At 40.4% G+C, this 14595-nt stretch overlaps 2 protein-coding genes and 1 long non-coding RNA gene across 3 annotated transcripts in view; all 3 read right to left on the reverse strand.

Annotated features, from left to right (window-relative positions):
• The window catches only part of LOC116064544 (zinc finger protein 239-like), an 893026-nt gene that overhangs the window by 649958 nt on the left and 228473 nt on the right, over positions 1-14595 (reverse strand). The gene's annotated exons all lie outside the window — the stretch shown is intronic.
• LOC116034141 (hemicentin-1-like) overlaps positions 1-14595 on the reverse strand; it is a 1482957-nt gene that overhangs the window by 87124 nt on the left and 1381238 nt on the right. The window lies entirely within an intron of this gene.
• Positions 8052-14595, reverse strand: part of LOC118493596 — a 61138-nt gene continuing 54594 nt past the window's right edge. The window contains exon 3 of the long non-coding RNA XR_004895543.1: positions 8052-8129. This is a non-coding gene — a long non-coding RNA (uncharacterized LOC118493596). The remainder of the gene's footprint in view (positions 8130-14595) is intronic.

The following is a 14595-nucleotide window of genomic DNA, read 5'->3' on the forward strand; positions in this document are numbered from 1 at the left end:
TTCAGAAACACAGTTTACTTACAGAGCAGCCAGAGTAGAGATGTGTCCTCCATCCTGACAGTTGGTGAAATGATGTCTTGACTTTTTTTTTTAGTCTATATCCGCATCAAGTAAAACTCTTCTTCCTTCCTCTTTGACTGGGGGTGTTACATGCATGCATACATATTCTCATGTATAGAAATACATACTTAAACATGCATGCATAACATAAGCTGGTTAATGAGCATGAGGTTAAATGAGTGTAGTTATGTTGTGCAAGTACTACATTTTGGCCAATGCCGCTTCTAATAATCTTCATACAAAGAAAACTATCTCTATGTAGGTGGCAGCAGTTCAGTTGAAAGTAAGTGAACACAACAACACCTCACCTCTGTTAAACCACTGAAAAGGGGATCAGAAAGAGACTCAAATAAACGGTGTAAACTACATGTCAAAAAGGCCACGGATGCCAAGTAGGTTTTCACAAAAAGTAATGTGCCTTTGTGTTTTAGTGTGTTACGATCAAAATGAGAATATGTGCAAAATATTTGCTTTAAAGTTATTGTCCGTAAGATATTGTAAGATTTGAGTTAAGTTGTTTCTAGCTGCAGCTTTGGCGTTAGATGTAATTTCAGGCGGGCCCCTGGGACTTCATCTCCCAGAGTTCCTTTCAAAAATGAGTCGACTGTATGACGTCGGTAGCTTTACAGCTGGCTTCAAGCACGGCGATCATTTCCTGAATGTTCTTTGGTCTGAACTGGGCTTTAAACATAATATTATTGATTTGGTTTCATGTAAATACTAAAATGCATTCTTTGGTTTCCATGTTGTGAGCAACATTTTACAGATTATGAATCGCAGCATTGCCATTTACATTTTGATTTACATTTATATTTTAAGTGTTACTAATGAATGTTCTGTCTGACACCCTGACATGTTCACATCGTGACTTGTTCCTCTTGTGGTTAACAAGTCTGTTTATACTCTAGCAGCTCTGTGGGTGTGAAGTCCATTTCACATGACTTGGGTTTTCTTATCAGCTCTCACAGCAGCAACAAGTGTTAAGAAGAAAGAAAATGTCAACATTTAAACTGTACTTCTCTTTAACTAGTAGACTTTGACACTTCTGTGATCAAAGACATTAAATCAAACAGAGAGGTACGGCTGCTCTTCTTTGTCTCCATCACTAGAAACATCACACAAGTGTGTGTGTTCCTGCACAACTGTACACATTAAAAACACACACTTACTTTATTTACGTTTTTTTATATTTTTCAATGAGATGAACATTGTAAAAATCTCTTTGGATGAAAGCATCATATCAGTTGAGTCAGCCAGCCAGCAGGTGGCAGCACAGCTCCTTCTCTTTCTTTACACATGCTCAGTTCAGCAGGGAACAGCTCAGAGGTATTTAAAGGGGCGCAATACAGTTTTGGCCATGTCTTTGCTTTTTGTTGGCAGGTTTCTCTATAGAGCTCCCCCTACAGCTTCACAATAAATATTTGGCAGCTCCTATGTTTACTCGTGTCTGACTCCTCTCTCGGTCAGTCTGCCGTTTCCTCTTTGTCTGTTCCTCCGACAATGCTTTCCTAGCTTTCTGCTTCTTTTTTTAACTCCATCGCTACCTTGCTAGCCGGTTCCTGAATGGACGTATGTGTGCAGTGCCGTGAAACAATTCGTTACATTGTGTGACCTGATATCTACCTGACGCTGAGGCCGGCGGCTCGCCTGCCCAAAGTTGCAAGGGTGGTTTTTCAGCTCACAGGCGCTCGGGGGGAGCGAGACGACCACCATTCAACCTGAAAAAAAGTCATATAACCTTTCCAATGACTCCGAAGCTGTTCAGTTAAGGTAAATTAAGGGACCGTTCGGTATTTATGGAATGGACCACCGGAGGAAAATAGGGGAGGGTCATGTCTTTTTATATACTGCTTTGGTAAAAAAATATTACCTGGCTGATGATGGGAGCAGCAGGACGCAAAAAAACTAAAATTACTGTTGCACTAGTCTGGACATCTTGCCGTGCCAACCTTGCAATAAAGGTTTCCTAAATGCCATGTATATACATGTGATGTCAGCTTACTAATTGATTGCGGGTTTTGTGTAGATTTGGACTTTTATACGTTTATTCCACTTTGTTTAAACGGTGAAGTGGAGAGGCCTCGTTCACCTGTTTGGAGCTGGCTGGTGAATGTGACGCCTTGCTGGATACACCGTGACTCTGTTTGTGGATCTACTGATCGCTGTGGATTACTTTTTTTTCGTGTCATTGGATTACGGCAAAATGCGGATCTTTTTTCTCAACGTGTCTTAACGTTTTATGGTGTGACTGTGTTTGGTTTCTGTGTTTGGAGAGGCATCTCAACAGACTGTAGGTCCAACACTGATTGTTCACTGTTACATTTTAGTTGAATTTAAGCGTCTGTCTATTGCGTTCCAAAACAGCCGTGCTGCGATTGGATTTCATAAGGGCGAATTGTTAAATTGTTACAATGTAACTTAAAAACTTTAAAAAACAAACATATGGGTTTTGGAATATAATGTTCAGCTTCGGCAGCTTTACCTATGTGCTAAAATATACAATGACGAAGCCTAGTGACAAGTCCATAGCAACCAGTGTTGAATTGGTTATATCCCAGCGTCCTTTGCTGAATGGTCTCAATGTTTTATTGTTTTATTTCATGTGAATACTAGTTTACTAGAGGAGTAACTTAGTATTTGAAGTAATGCAGTAATACATGAAGTGTTTATTTAGTTTCCATGCTTATTGTGTTTCCACAACAATGTTAGTGAGTAAATCTACTGAAATGGCCTCCACACCATAACAGAGGAGTGGGATGTGTAAGATGAGAATGCAGAGGTTAACTCCTATAGATCATGGCTGTAAAAATCAAATGGTTTCTGTACTTCTTAGCTAAGTGCAAACTTGCATGCGAGGGGAGGGTCATTCTGTTTTTTCAAATCGTTTTGGAGGGTTGTAGAAAAATTACTGACGAGGGGAGGGTCATGTCTTTTTAGGTTAGAGGCCGCAAAACTACTCCGGTGGACCCTTAATTAAATAATGAACAGTCCCTAAGCTAAAAATTATTATGTATTTTTAATTCAAGCTTCACTGTATTAGATTAATGTTTAGGCTACAAAATAAACTGCATTAGCATGTCAACACACACATGACATCACACACCAGAGTGTCCAAACCAACAGTTAATTCAGAACCACTCTGCAGCAGAACAACACAACAGAGACCAAACTCAGACAGTTAAACTAAAATGACTGACAACACGCGCAGGGCTTAATTTGAGCCGGAACACGCCGGAACATGTTCCGGTACCTCCAACGTTGGATCCGGAACCTTTTTTATTGGATCCGGCACCTCCTGTGTCACTATGAAAAATTAGTCGCCTAAATGAAAAAAATAAACTACTGTTTGTGTAGTGTTCAATGCTGTCTTGTTAGTCTTGATTCCCCATTGGAGTTCCACAAAAGTCTTGTGTTTGCATTTTCAATGCATTTTGAGGTGAATTTTCAGGGTAAGACAGAGGGGGGAGAGGGACGGACGGAGGGGAGACAGAGGGGGGAGAGGGACGGAGGGAGGGGATCGGCACTTCAACAGCGCCGCGCTGCACTTCAAGTGACACAAGCGCTTGTGCTGGTTGAGGATAAAAATGTCAAAAAGACAACAAAGTTTGCTTAACTTTTTCAAATACGCTGGCCAGTCGGATCCCAAACAAGCAAAAATCGTTTCTGCCGATCAAGAATGTGGAGACCACGGTGGGTTTTATGTTTTAATTGTCCGATGGATAGTTGCTGCTTTTGAAAACGATCGTTGCAGTGTATTTTTAATTTTTTTTACATTTCGCACCGATGCAGTGCACGTTCTGAAATAAAAATAAACATTGCCCTGATGTACACACAGCGTTGTTTAGGCTTTTTTAGTCAGAGTCAGAGAAGCTACGTAGGCAGGTGTAATTTTTGTTTTTGTTCCGTTACCTCCAAGCCCTGTTTTGAGTCGCCGGATCCACCCCCCCTCTGCGCTCCGGGACCTCCCACTTTACAAATTAAGCACTGAACACGCGGACACCGCGGCGGTTGCTACAAACATTATTAACATTATTAAGCTGCATGGCAACAACACTTTTTATCCCTCAGTGTTACACTCATTCAAACACACACACACACACACTAGAGTGCGGATTGGGCAGCATTTTTCTGTCCAAGCTCTGCCCGCGTCTGAGCAGTAACCGAACCCGGCCCAAGCCCAACACAGTTAAAATCAAATTTTTTCCTCATACTAATGACACATGTACGTTTGCTTGTGTGGAAAGCTTTTATTAAGCAACTGTAAGAAGGCATTCAGAAATGTCAACAGATGAGTGCATCAGCGCAAACGGGGCAACAAGTGCATGTTAACACAGGAGCGCACCTACATAATAAGCTGTTTTAAATTTAAAATGTTTAATGCCTTATCACGCTGATGTGACCGAGCCTGACCCAAACCCCAACATCATTTCTAAATATCTGTCCGAACCCGGCCCGGCTGGTACCGATGGGCTCGGTTCGGGGAACCATCCCTCTAACACACACACACACACACACACACACACACACACTCACACACACACACACACTGCAGTTTTGTGTTGGGTTTCCCATCAACATTCCTGCTTTTATTTTACATTTTGGATGTGTCCAATGTTAATAATTAAAGATGCCAATCATGTGTTGAGGCTTTGAGAAGAAAGAAAGCATGATGTAATGCAGTCAGACAGCCAGCAGGAGGCAGCTTTCACTCTGTTCTCCAGAGGAGCATTACACTGGAAAGGCTTTAACTCACTCAGCATCTCTATCAGAGCTCAGACACTGACAGTACTATAGTAAGTAGGAGAAGAATATGAATATTTTGGTCCAATGACTTCCTATATTTCTCTTAACTGTGGGTTAAAGTGTCTCTTTGGAACTGACTGACTGATTTGTCTCAGAGAGGGGAAACAGGGAATATTTTACTCAGTTTACAGTTTGAATAACAGCCTATAACCAGTGTTAAACTTTATCAGTTAAGTTCACAATGGTAAACTGAGGTAGACGAGATGTGTGTCATTTTTATTGGTGCAACAATATCAGTACAGTACAGTACAACTGTTTTTCCTCTTTAGCCACCCATCACCTCCTAAATACCCACCAAGTCACCCCATAAGAGAAACAATATGTGGCAAGAACAACAATAAAAACATGGAAAGTTAAACAGCTGCAAAAAATGTTGAAATAAATTACAAAGTTAAAGAATAACACCAATAATTAAGCTGCTACCCTTGCGACCCGATCCCGGATAAGCAGATGACGAGGGATGGATGCACTGATTTTAGTCCTATTCATCCAACTGATCTCAGTTTGTTCATGTTAACGATGAATCCTCCATGCACGCTCAAGTTAGCAATGGTGTTTTACAAGGCTTAGTACTTGGACCAATTATATTCACCTTATAAATGCTTCATCTAGGCAATATTATTAGGAAGCACTCAATTAACCTTCACTGTTATACAGATGATACCCACTTATACCTATTGATCAAGCCAGATGAAACATATCAGGTAGTTTAACTTCACGTAGACATTAAGGACATAAAATCCTGGAATAACTGCAATTTCCTGATGTTAAAATCAGACAAAATTGAAGGTACTGTACTTGGCTCCAAACACCTCCATAGCTCATTATCTGAAGATAGCTCTGGATGAAATTGCGCTGGCCTCCAGCACCAATGTAAGGAATCATAGAGTTATCATTGATCAGAATATATCCTTTAATGCCTACATAAACAAACTTCAAGAACCACCTATACTTAGGCACAACCTGTCTCAAAATAATGTAAAAGATGCAGTGTGACTTCTGTGTCTGCCTGCTCTAATCCGATCCATGACTGGTTTTTAAGGTGCCAGCTGATGCAGCCTGATTTGAAGCACCTGGGCCCATTGCTCCACAGGAAATGAAAGGACCAACTTCCTAATAACCTGATTTATTGGCATGTTTGTGTCTCTTCCAAGTTTTTGCCATGACCTAGAGCCAGGTTTATGACACTCGTACATGCATTTTTTGGACTATTGTAATTCCGTATTATCTGGTTTGGCTTCCTCTAAAATCCAGAATTGATTTAAAATCCTTCTCCTGATCTACAAAGCTCTGAATGGTCAGGCACCATCATATCTTAAAGAGCGTGGGACTTCCTATGACACACTGAGCTCAATGAAGCCAATCAATGTAGATGTTACCTTTTCACCCCTAAGACACGCATAGATATATAATAAAGTCTACCATTTTAATAAATAAAGATGATCTGATGATGCATACATTGAGCCGATCATGAGCTGAGGCTTTGAGAAGAAAGAGAGCATGATGTAATGCAGTCAGACAGCCAGCAGGAGGCAGCTTTCACTCTGTTCTCCAGAGGAGTATTTCACCGGGAGGTCATCTTTAATTATTAACACTGGACACTTTTCTGTGTGTGTGAATGACTGTAAAACCGAAGGGTGAAAAGATAACATCTACCTTCATTAGCCTTGATTCAAATCAAACACACCATTAGGAAATATAAGAAAGAAAAAATGCAGTTGATTCAAAACTTCACAAAGAAAAAATAATAAATATTATACAAAACAAACTCATGGGTGTTATCAAGTGTTATTTCTTTATCTTAGACACATTATTATTATTATTATTATTATTATTATTATTATTATTATTATTATTATTATATACATGTGCTTTGTGTATCTGGAGAAGGCCTATGACCGGGTCCCCCGGGAGATACTGTGGGAGGTGCTGCAGGAGTATGGGTTGAGGGGGTCTCTTCTCAGGGCCATCCAATCTCTGTACGACCAAAGCGAGAGCTGTGTCCGGGTTCTCGGCAGTAAGTTTGTCCCCAATCCTGTTTGTAGTATTTATGGACAGGATATCGAGGCGTAGTCGGGGTGGAGAGGGGTTGCAGTTCGGTGGGCTGGGGATCTCATCGCTGCTTTTTGCAGATGATGTGGTCCTGATGGCATCGTCGGCCTGTGACCTTCAGCACTCACTGGATCGGTTCGCAGCCGAGTGTGAAGCGGCTGGGATGAGGATCAGCACCTCTAAATCTGAGGCCATGGTTCTCAGCAGGAAACCGATGGAGTGCCTTCTCCAGGTAAGGAATGAGTCCTTACCCCAAGTGAAGGAGTTAAAATACATTGGGGTCTTGTTCGCAAATGAGGGGACAATGGAGCAGGAAATTCAAAAGGGACGCAAATACTCCCGACCAAGCGCGTTTAGATAAAGCGTGTTATATGATGCTAAAGGAGACTTTTAGCGTCAATAACGACAAAGGCACCTGATCAAGCGTCCATATTTTACAAGATGGGAGTGAGAATCTGTTGTTATAGAAGGTGGCAGCACAGCACCTTCTCTTTCTTTACACATGCTCAGTTCAGCTCACAGTTCACTCTGTTGGCTTGCTATTTCATTTATGCATTTATTTCATGCATAGTATATTACAGTAATGTTGCTGTATTTAGAGGACAAAATGAAGTGCACCAAACATGTCAACAGACACATGACATCTCACCACAGTGTCCAAACCAACAGTTAATACATTTTAGAAACACTCTGCAGCAGAAAACAGAACAGAGACCAAACTCAGACAGTTAAACTACAATGGCCGACAACACGCGGACACGGGTGCAACAAACATCATTAACATTATTAAGCCGCATGGCAACAACACATACTGTATATATATATATATATATAAAAAATAAGAACTCCACAGCAGCCACACACACACACACACACACACACACACACACACACACACACACACACACACACACACACACACACACACACACACACGTCACGTCACGTTTCAGCAGCTGGTTCAAGACGAGCCTTCCTCGATTCTGATCTAATCAGAATCCGGCTGCAGGTTACAGACTGTGTGTTGATCCACCCACTCTCACACAGAAACCAAACCTCAGACCGTACGGGATCCACTCTCTCAAAGAGGTATGATTCTGCACCCATCCTCAGACCACGCGGTAGAACAGAGAGGGAGAGAAATAACACAGCAGATCAACACTCTCGCATGGCTATATTAATGTTCCTGTTGTTCCTTCTGTCTGCAGCAGATTCTGGTAAATATCAGCTTTTATTGTGAAAGATTCACGTAGACTTTATTTCTGACCTCTGTTACGGAATTATGTCATTTTGTTAGAATGAAAATGGGAATGTGTTTAAACTGATAAATTGATTTGGTATTAACAGTAAATATCAGTAGGACTGCAACTAACGATTATTTTAATAATCGATTAATCGATGAATCGGATAAAAAAAACAAAAAAACATTAACTCAATACATACTTACATACATGTTGTTTTAGTTAATAGTTGTGTAAAGGTAAGTAACCCAAAGAGCAGATACAGACCACACACACACACACACACACACACACACACACTTGAAGCTTATTCATTACATTATTACCATCATTGTAGTAAGTGCAAGTTAAGTTCATTTGTTCACCACATTTAAACACAGCTTAAGATGACCAAGTGCTATAAAAGAAATTTATAATGATATTTAAAAAGTACAACACACACAAATACTAAGTCTACAATAACTGATATGGGACAAAGCACAGGATATATACATGACAATAGATTGAAAAATGAATGGGCCAAAAAAGGCGAGTGAATAAAAACGTGTCTTTAGTCCTGCTTTACTACTGTTATTAACGAGCTAACGCTAGCTTGTCATGCTTGTGAAGCTGGATAACGAGTAAACACCAGCACCACTGGAGGGACGTTACGTTCCTCACTTCAAAACGGAACAGAAGTAGGATTGTGTAGTGACTTTACCCTGCTGTTGAACTCCCTTCCTCCTCATCAAGGACTCTAACATGTTTACGTTTTAGGTGCTGAATCATCACTGTGGTGACCGTGCCATGCCGTGTCACTTTTGCTTATCTTGCAATTAACACGTTTTCGATTTATGTAGTGTGAAATAGAGCTTAGATCGGCCCAAAAAATCAAGCCCGACCCTACCTGAGCCCGAGCACGTTGCGTCCGAGCCCGGCCCGGCCCGACACATTAACTGTAATTATGAGCCCGAGCCCGATTTAAACCCGACAATTTTTTAATACGTGGGCCGTAATAACTGACGTTCTCAACTACAATTCAGAGTTGTTTGAACTGCAGAAATCTGTTTATTCAGAATGGAACGGATCGCAAGTGGATCCGAATGAAGAAACGTAAAAAAAAAAAAAAGAAACAATGATGAACAACATATTGTTGTCACTGCCCACGACTTGTTTAAACTGCTTCCATACCTCCGACTTTCCTCCACACTTGTTCAAAGGTAATTCTCCTGTTTTTCTTTTTTTCTTTACATCTACAGCTCCCGGTGTGATGCCAAAGCAAAACACCGAAACCATGACTATCTCCACTGCAGCACACATTTTCAACCTCGGTCAGCATCCGCTCACAATGTTCACATGTGCACCTGTTGTAACATTAAACATCAACTGAAGCATGAAACAGGAAAAGTATGTAAATTGGTTTAATTCAATGAAAACAAATTAAATGTATTTGCAAACAACAATTCACTTTAATACTAGATCTGGGTGTTTTCAAATATTTAGTACTGACTGGAGAATGTATATGAACATTACATATGAATGACATTGTGAGGACCGATGTAAGAACATTAATGTCTGTAGTAATTTCCATCATAATGTATGTATGTGTATATATGTATGTATATATATATATATATATATATATATATATATATATATATATATATATATATATATATATATATATACACACATAAGACAAAGTAAAACCAGACTAGACAAGACAGAAAACCAAACTATCAAAATAAAACAGGAAACTGAGCAAAATACAGAACAGAAACAGACTACCAAAATAAGATAAAACACACCAACCCATAACAAACTATCATTTTAGTGATCAATAATTAGCCTGTGTCTATGTTATCTCCTTACATATACCTACGCTCTCCGTCTCTGCTAGATTGGGAATGATTGAGATTTCTCTTGGCACAGCTACCAGAAGACTTCCAACTTTCAGACAGGTTGCTCACGGCACATTTATGCCATCACCGGAAAAGAGCTTCTAATATCCTTCACTGGTCTCTGTCCAGAGTACCGGGATCTATTGGTCCATTCTTATATACTGTCTATGGCTAGTGCACGTGGCCATCATGATGTCATGGGCCAGTTAACGTGGAAGATTGAGCTCCATGACTGCTTCATTCGCTTTTGAGCAACTCTCATTGTAATGAACGGGGCTTCGCGCTGAACGCTGTATCCAGTTCTCTTAAAGTGATGGTTCGGAGCAGTCTTGTATAAAGTACTCAAAAGCAATACTTGAGTAAAAGTACAAGTATCTTCCCATAAAATGACTTTGGTAGAAGTTAAAGTCTCCTTTTAGAATATTACTTGAGTAAAAGTCTAAAAGTATCTGATATTTACAGTACTTAAGTATTCATAGCAATTTTCTGATATTAAATGTACTTAAGTAGAAGTAAAAGTAAAAAAAAACCTTTGATTATGAACTTTATGGCCAAAGGTGTGTAATGTTGTCTTCATCACCACTGTCATTTTTGCCACTTGGCCACAAACAGGCATCAGGTCACCAACTGGAATGGAGCGTACATTATCTTGGCAATTTAGGAGCAATGATTCGCCAAACTTCCTTTTTTCAGTGTAATAAATTTCTTCTGATTATATTTTGTAGTAACGAGTAACTAAGATGCTTAGGGGAAATGTAGTGGAGTAAAAGTAAAAGTTTCCAGAAATATAAATGACGAAGCAAAGTACAGATACGTGAAATTCTACTTAAGTACAGTAGTGAAGTATTTGTACTTTGTTACATTACAACACTGGTTCGGAGTAATTTCACCCTAGGGTTACCATTTAATGATTAAATAAGGTAGTGTCTCCAAACTTACCTCAATTATAATTTATCTCTTGCTATTTGTACTACAACACTTACTTTAAAAAAATAAGTTAAATTAATAAATATCTTTGTTGTATCTCTTTTCGGTGTTGTAATTTGTAGACGTCCCTAAGCACTCGTTTTACTGCCAGTAGCAGTAGCAGCAGTAGCAGAGAGCAGAAGGCAACAGCCAAGTGTTATTTAAATAAACTCCAGGGGCCTCATGTATAAAAGATTGTGCAGCTTTCATACCAGAAGATGGCGTACGGCCAAAACTTGAAAAGTACCTACGTACAGAAATATTCACATGTATAAAACCGGGCGTACGCCAGGTCCTGCGCACCTTTCCTTTATACATCACAATCCACGTGAAATTGAGCGCACATGAACGAGCCACCAACCCCGCCTTGCCTCCTCCCATAAATGAATATGGAAATTACTATAAATGCGCCCCCGACGTCATTCTTCGTCCAATCACAACGGATTATCCCGCTGCAGACAGGAAAAATTACCGTGCGTTCATGGACATTGGAAAAACGTTTTTCCGAGTGAAAACGTCATCATTCACGTCCCTTCCTGTCGGAATCAGAGGTGGGAAACTCGGGCCAGATTTTGCTAACAGAGTTTCCCAGTTGGTGACGCGTTGTTGACAACTGACGTTTGATGTAGGCGACTTTGGTTCACTGAACATATGTCAGTGACAATAAACTGTTGATTGTGGACAAACGCCTCTGCTGAGAAACATACACAGACATAACATGTCTCAAATTATTGATAAATAATATCAGACCCAGGCCTATGTATAAAAAAAAAACAACACCTTATCCTTGTCCTTTCCGTTGTCCTGCAGATAACACAAACACCTGCTGCCATAACTTCACCGACTGTCAGTTTGAGATGCTGATCGCGGAGGTAGAGGCGAGGACAAAAAAGTTCTGTTTGGAGGTTTGTCATCTTGGATAAGCAATAAAAGAAAATGCCCAGAGTGGCAAATGGTGACCGGGCAGTGAATGCACCAAACCGTGGCAGAAATTATAAAACAGTCTAATGTTGAACTGGAAATCAAGAGAATAGTGGCAGCGCCACACCAGTTACAGAACAACATGCATCTCAGTGTCAGTCCAAATTACACACAATAAGCAGTTTGAACTCACTGATGTAATGCCATTTATTTTCTAAGTGTTCAGTGAAACTGAGTCCAGCACGAGGGAGACCTGACCCAGAGGAGGAGAGGTTAGTGAGGCCAGCGTCTCCACGGCAGGTAAGTGCACACAGATCTGCTGCGCCACACATGGATGAAATAATGAAATAGTAAATAGGACTACGGTAACAGATATATGTGCAGAATTAAGACAGTCAAGACGGTGCAGTTTCTGGTGGACTGGGTACACCTTGTTCACTTAATAGCCTACAAATCATCCACGACATCAATTACGCATCACCTGAGTTTGCCCCCCCCGACACAGCGTTTGTTCCTGGGGAGATGGAGCCGTGCGTCCCGCCTGCTGTGCGCCATGGATGTCTGAGTCTCAGCAACTACAGAATCATAGGCACTATTGCATTTTTCCATGCCGATCTTTTTGTTGCACAGTAAGAAAATATTTCATCTATGGGAAATACAGAGGATGACTTGGAGGATTTTTCATGTATTTCCCGTCCCGAGTATCAGCGCATATAATTATGTTTTTTCATAGACAACCTTACAGACGTGTGCCAGTAAGTAAAGTAGAAACTTTATTTTGTAATGTTTGGTGATTTTCAGCACTTTTCAGTTAGAATTTGCAACGTTACAGAGCCAGAAAAGACTTTGCGTGACGGCCCGCACATTCTCACGTCAAGTAAATTTTTTATACATCACAAAGTGTCCGTGAAAACCAGCGTATGCAAGCTTTTCGTGAGAACGCAACGTTTATACATGAGGCCCCCAGTGTACTTACAAACTTTCCAATCCATCGTTTTATGAGTACATAACCTATTTGTACTATTTGTAGAAGTTTGGTATCATTTTGGGCGTTATTAGTGGGGTTAACTTACGAAATACACAGTTGGATCCATTAGTGCCTGCACTAAGCTAACCAGCTGACCTAGGGAGAAATTACTCCGAACCATTACTTTAATACATCCATGACTGCAACGGAGTAACTTTATAGCAGGACTTTGTACCGTGAAAAATCCCCAATAAAGGCTTCTAAACCAAAAACTACACAATCGGACATGTCCGCGCAGTAATTTGACCCTGAAATTTGGGAGAAATGACCAGCATTGGCCGCCAGGATTACAGCTATTTTGCGTTAGCATGCAGCTACTTAACAGTTAGCATTAGGCTGGAACGAAACAGCACTTTCTACCTTCAAAAATCGCAGATAAAGGCTTCTGAACACTACCCAATTGGACATGTTTCACCAGGAATGCGACCCGAAATTGGGGAGAATTTAACGAATTGGACGCCAAGATGACAACTTACACTGAACAAAATTATAAACGCAACACTTTTGTTTTTGCCCCCCATTTTTCATGAGCTGACTTTTTCTATGTACACAAAAGTCTTATTTCTCTCAAATATTGTTCACAATATCTGTCTAAATCTGTTAGTGAGCACTTTTCCTTTACCGAGATAATCCATCCACCTCACAGGTGTGGCATATCAAGATGCTTATTAGACAGCATGATTATTGCACAGGTGTGTCTTAGGCTGGCCACAATAAAAGGCCACTCTAAAAATGTGCAGGAAACCAGTCAGTATCTGGTGTTAGGTTTAGGGTTCATCAAATATGAGCATTTGCCCACTCAACTTGGTTACGATGATGAACTGCAGTCAGGTTGAGAGAGAGAAAGAGAGAGAGAGGGAGGTAAATGTATTTTAACAATGTTAAAATACATTTACCACATTATTTTGGCCACGTTTAACATGAAAATCCAACATTATAACCTTGTAAATGTGACAGAAAATACGAATAAGCATGATATGTCCACTTTAACAACCTGCAGCAGAAACCTAAAAAATAAAATCAGAACGAATAAATTCATTGGAGCAGCTTTTTGACTTGGGCACAGTTTATTTATTTATTCTACTGAAGGTCCTGATTCAGGACTATTTATCTGATAATCTCTAAATTATTGATCTGATATGAATGAAAGTCAACATGACCTAATCAGCTGATGGTTTTATAAGAGAAGATGTCACACTGTGTGTGTGTGTGTGTGTGTGTGTGTGTGTGTGTGTGTGTGTGTGTGTGTGTGTGTGTGTGTTGTGGCAACTACAAAAACTGTTACCAGAAGCCTGTACTATGAAGCGAGATTTGGCGTTAACGAGCTAACTTCAGGTTCAACCCAGGGTTTTTTGTACTACGAAGGTGGATTAGTTGTTATCGGGTTCAATCGCCGTGGTAACTAATGCTGAACACCTAACCTGGTCGGGAGCAGGTTATGTTGGAGATTAGAGATCAACCGGTGTTAAAGCACCGCCTACTGACCAATCAATACTCGATTGATAACCGCGTCACCGTTCTTAGAAATTTAGGTGGAGCTTGGTGGGCAGAGAGAGAGAGAGAGAAAGAGAGAGAGAGAGGAAGAGAGAGAGAGAGAGAGAGAGAGAGAGAGAGAGAGAGAGAGAGAGAGAGAGAGAGAGAGAGA

Source organism: Sander lucioperca, chromosome 17, assembly GCF_008315115.2.
Source record: "Sander lucioperca isolate FBNREF2018 chromosome 17, SLUC_FBN_1.2, whole genome shotgun sequence".
Classification (NCBI taxonomy): Eukaryota; Metazoa; Chordata; class Actinopteri; order Perciformes; family Percidae; genus Sander; species Sander lucioperca.